Source organism: Capsicum annuum, chromosome 7 (assembly GCF_002878395.1).
Source record: "Capsicum annuum cultivar UCD-10X-F1 chromosome 7, UCD10Xv1.1, whole genome shotgun sequence".
Taxonomy (NCBI): Eukaryota; Viridiplantae; Streptophyta; class Magnoliopsida; order Solanales; family Solanaceae; genus Capsicum; species Capsicum annuum.
Window position 1 is genome coordinate 76609939 of NC_061117.1, and position 5689 is coordinate 76615627.

A 5689-nucleotide genomic window follows, 5' to 3' on the forward strand; every position below is an offset into this window, starting at 1 on the left:
AGACACACATGAGACCATCTAGAAAAGCATTTATTAGGACCATAAAGTATCTAAACGACCCACTAGGTGGGTGAATGGGTCCACAAATATCCCCATGTATGCATTCCAAGAATGCAGGGGACTCAATCCCAACTTTTGTTAGCGATGTCTCACAATCAGCTTGCCTCTATAACAAGCATTGCATAAAAATTCACCATTCGAAAGAACCTTCAAATTCTGTAATGGATGCCCATTTGAATTTTCTATGATTCATCTCACCATTATAGATTCAGGATGTCCCAGACGATCATGTCAAAGTATGAAAGTATTGGAATTAGTAAACTTTTGGTTTAGTATAGATTGTGCCTCAATTGCATAAATCTTTGTCCAATACAAACCAGAAAATAAAGTAGGAAACTTTTCTATAACATATGTCTGCCCAGAGACATTCTTGGTGATACCAAGATATTCAATATTCATCTCATCAAATGTCTTGATATGATAACTATTTTCACGGATATCTTTAAAACTCATCAAGTTTCTCCGGGACTTAGGAGAAAACATAGCATTATTTATGATGAGTTTAGTTCCCTTGGAAAAGATTATGATGGCTTTTCCGAAGCCTTCAATCAAATTGGCACTATCAGAAATTATAGTAACATTAATCTTGCCCATGTTTAGATGAGAGAAATATTTCTCGTCTTTGAATATCGTATGTGTAGTGCCAGAATCAATCAAACAAATATCTTCACAATTGAACAACTTACTTTGAAAATTATCCATATCTTTAAATACACAAAATAAAATAAATATATCATTGCACAAGATAAAAATCATTAATAAATTATCAATTACCTTTTATATAGACATAGTATCGTAAGTTTTGATTATTTTAAACATAATATGAGATCCTTTATTTATTTTAGGAGTACAATATGACAAACGAAACAGGTGTCAGTAACAAATACTGCTATGCACATCGTCATAAAATAATATAAAATGGTATCATGCAAGATAATTAATTAATAATAATAAACACGTAACTTTATTATAATAATTAATACCTATAGTATTCTCAATGTTCTCGAGTCAGTATACTATTATAATATTACATCAATGCTTTAACTATTTAACAATCACATATTATGCCAAAGTGCTGCCATGACATATCAAAAACTTCACATGTCACTACACAGAACATACCACACTTCTGTATAGTTAAATTATGTTATCTAATATCCTTTGTAGTATTACACAATATTACTTTAATGAACACTAACTTCCCCACTTTCAATCTTTTTCAAACTACCATTTGCTTTTCATTAATTGTATCGTTGTTTTCTTTTTTTTTTTCAATAAATAATGAAAAAATTTAAATTCAATAATAAACAACACTAATATAATTAAACTAATCAATACTAATCAAAAACTAAAATTCATGCAAACAACTACTTTTACATGGTGTTTTATTCACTAACTCTTATCAATAAAAATAAATAAATTAAAAATCATTCATTCTTCCATGTTTACGGAACTATTACCAATCAAGTGATCAATATTTCCTTCACGGTACTCGAAATAGTCTGCTACATCCAAGCTTGTGATGTCAACATCATTTTCAGAGAGAAAGTTAGTCTCGAAATTTCTCTCTTTCTTCGTTAGTGATGCTTGATAAAGGTCAACTAAATGCTTGAGAGTATGACAGTCATGTGAATAGTGTCCTTTTTCACCATATCAGAAACAAATAATTATTTTATGTTTCTCATCTTTTCTCTTTTTGTTCGATGATTGATTAACACTTGGAACATGGTTTTTTTCTTGGTCATCACGACCACGTCCACGACCACGTCCAGGCTCGCGACTTTTTCCACGCCTAGCATGACGAGCATGCATATCATTCACCTTAGGAAATGGTGTAGATCCAGTAGGTCGATTCTCGTGATTTTTCATTAACAAATCATTATTTTGTTCAGTCACGAGAAGATGAGAACTCAGTTCAGTATATTTCTTGAAACCTTTCTCTTGATATTGCTGCTGTAATAGCACATTCGAGGTATGAAAAATGGAGAGTGTCTTTTTCGTCATATCGTCATCATTGACCGTCTCTCCATAAAGTTTCAATTGAGAAGAAATTCTGAACATGGCAGAATTATACTCATGCATCCTTTCATATCGTGCTTTTGGGAGAATGACAATCTTTAAGTGGTCAAACCTTTCTTTTAGGCTATTCCACAATACGAATGGATTCTTAGTAGTAAGGTATTCAATTTTTAGAATTTCGTCAAGATGATGACGCAAGAAAATCATAACCTTAGCATGATTTTGACTAGGTGTTGTATTTTCTTTCTTTATGGCATCTCCAAGACCCATAGCATCTAGGTGGATTTCAGCATCCAACCCCTATGAAATCTAGTTCTTGCCCAAAATTTGAAGGGCAACGAACTCACACTTTGTAAGATTGTTAGCCCTATGAAAAAGGAAGACAAATAATAATACCTTAGCTTTTGTAACGCCCCAGATCTGGTACCCGAAATGCTATACGGTGCTCATGACCTCAAAGGACCACAAGCTAACCCATGACTGATATCTGTACTTGTATACTGCATAATATACTGTATGACTGCAGAAAAATGAACTGAAAGGTCATAAGGTTCAAGACTGTTATATAACCGATAAAGATATAACATCTGAATGGGGTATGAAATACCCAAAACAAAACTGAAATAACGTGATAGTCTGGAAAGCCTCTAACTGACTGAACTGTCTAAATGAGGAGTTGATGGGACATGTCCCCAACTAACTCCAACTAATAAATTACTTAATGAGATAATAAATAAATGATCATGCCCTCGAGAGATGAGGACTCACTGCTAACTCTGACTACTGAGACTGGAATGCTACTGATGCTCTGGAGCTCGTGTATCTGAACCTATGGATAAGACACCATAACACAAGTGTGTTAGTACTTTGAATGTATTGGTATGCATGAAAGGTAGGCTGAATGCATGGGGTTCATATGCATGAACAATACTGGTTAACTGACTAATATGAATGTGAAAATACATGCATGAATACGTAGTAACTATATCTGAGATCGTGATAACATGAATTTACTGATAACTAACATGACTGATAACTGAATTTTGATGACTGATATAACTGATGACATAAGTAACTATATCTGACAGTCCTAAATCTGATGAAATTAGCTAAGTTCCGTACTGTATTTGAGTTGACTGTATCTGACGATCCTAAATTCTGTAGAACTGTCTGAGCTCTATTACTGAGACTGAATGACTGTATCTGACAGTCCTGATTCTGTAACTGAAACTGTGGAAAGTAGTTATCTAACCGACATGCCCCTAATACGCCATTATGGTTGAGTTGGGGTCCAATTTTTAACCTAAATTGGAAGGGTGTCAATACCACGCCACTGGTAAGGACAAGCTGTGAGTGACCCACATTTGACAGTGTCCTCAAAAGAGAACGGTGGGGCCCTCATCTGAAAGTTCTTATCCACCTCATCAACCCTCATCTGACAGTGTTGATGTCTCAACCTATGCTGGCTATATAGTTCTAGAATGCTAGAATGACTTCTAAGAATCACACCCTCATCTGACAATGTGTGTTCCCATCCTTGGGTTCATTCGGTGCTAATTTCTACTCCCATCTGAATAGACACTGAACATGGATTACTGAACTGAATTGGACTGAATTACTGAGTTCCATTGACTGACGGAATAGTACTGAGATTATTGTATTACTGAGTTTTCCTAAGTTACATAACTGACTAAGTTCTATGGATCATGGATTGACTGAGGATATCGTGAAAACATGACACTAAAGCTAGGCACACAGTTATATTTTTTTCGGGTACAAGTACCCCCAGGACTCGATGGAAGAAAACTGACAAGGTATAACATTCTTGAATACATGATTAACATCAACAATATATAATTCATTGACTAAGGCATTTCATCAAACACTTGACATACATAACTTATACATGAATGAGGATTCCATAATATCATACTAGTATGACATTTTTCCTTCACATAGGCATTTAATCAAACATGTGGGGAACATGCTTTGGTTATACAATCATCAACATATGTAATAATCAAGGATACATTAATCAACTTGTAAATTGATGAGGTTTTATAATGATTATTATGCAAATCATCATATACTAGGGTCAATAATTGGAATATGTAATTTAAAACATGAATCAAAACCACACAACATCATGAACATGAATTTCAATTCAATTTGAATCATGAACATTCACAAATACCCAAATCTTGGATTTTGAAAAGAGATTCTTGAGCTTCATGGGTGAAAGAGACCCATGAATCAACACATGACATACCTTAGTTCTTGATTTAGCGAAGATTGACAGAGAGACTTTCTTGAAATTGAATCCCCAATTGAAACCCTAGCTTGTTCTTGAGAGAAAATTGAGAGAAACTAGTATATTTTGGGTTCCAAATAGCTGAATCTCGTGTTAAATGGCTTAAATAAGGGTGGGAAATTGACCCTTTTAACCCTGGACGCGTCTTTTAATTTCAGTGAAATTTTCCCGAATTGGACCCCTGGCGTGACGCATCGCGCCGTGTCACTAGAATTTGACAACTGGGAAATTGAGGGATGGCGCGACGCGGAGCCATAGCGTTGCCACTTTTTTTGCAACCTGAAAGTTTGGTGTGACGCACCACTATCGCAAACCCTTACTGAAATTTGACAATTGCCATTTTCTTCTGTGGCGTGGTGTGCCACTGACTAATATGGCGCTGTTTTACGACGGGAACTTAAAATAGTCATAACTTCTTACCCGATTATCGGATTTAAGCAAATTTTATATCGATGAAAACCTTATTGAATTTCCCACATGACAAAAAGTGAAAATCTTAAAAATTCCTCATGGAATAAACATCATTCAATTTAGAAGCTAACATTTGACATTCTTGGGACAAAAAATTTAGTTAGGAAACTTTGGGGTATTACAGCCTTAGCATTCAAATTTGAGATAGTAGAGTCTCGTGCTGATAACGTGTTGCAAAATAATAAAGAATAAAGAATAAGAGTAGAGAGAATAAAGAGAGTAATGAAGGAAACTTTTCTATTTGTGTGAGAAATTTACTCCTAGTTTCTGAGTAAAAGGCAAATACTTCAAATCTTGATAGATATAACTAGATCTTGATAGATCTTTAATAGACACTCACTACAACTGACATACATTAACATCATAACATATTTACGTATAAATAAATGATTATTAGAAAATAATGTATTTTCTTTTTACAAAATATAAATTTGTGGGTTAACTTTTTGTATTTAATTTGAAAAATCCCAAAGCACTATTTGAAGTTCCTAAATCATGTTTTTTTTGAAGAACTTGGGATTTCATGTCATGATTTATCATGACATGAAATTGCATGACCAAACACTGATTTCATGTCATAATTTCATATCACAGACATGAAACACATGTCCAAACACCTACTAAATACTAACTGCAAAAATTATGTTAAATACAACTCTAACTCCAACTTTAATTTTAAAATTTTTAAACAAAATATTTTTTTTTAAATTTTCATAGCCAAACTTCACTTAGAATAATAATTAAAAATAAACATTATAAATTTTTTAAAAGGTTCCTAGCAAAAAACAAAAAAAAAATACAGAGCGAAAAATAATAATTTATTAGCAT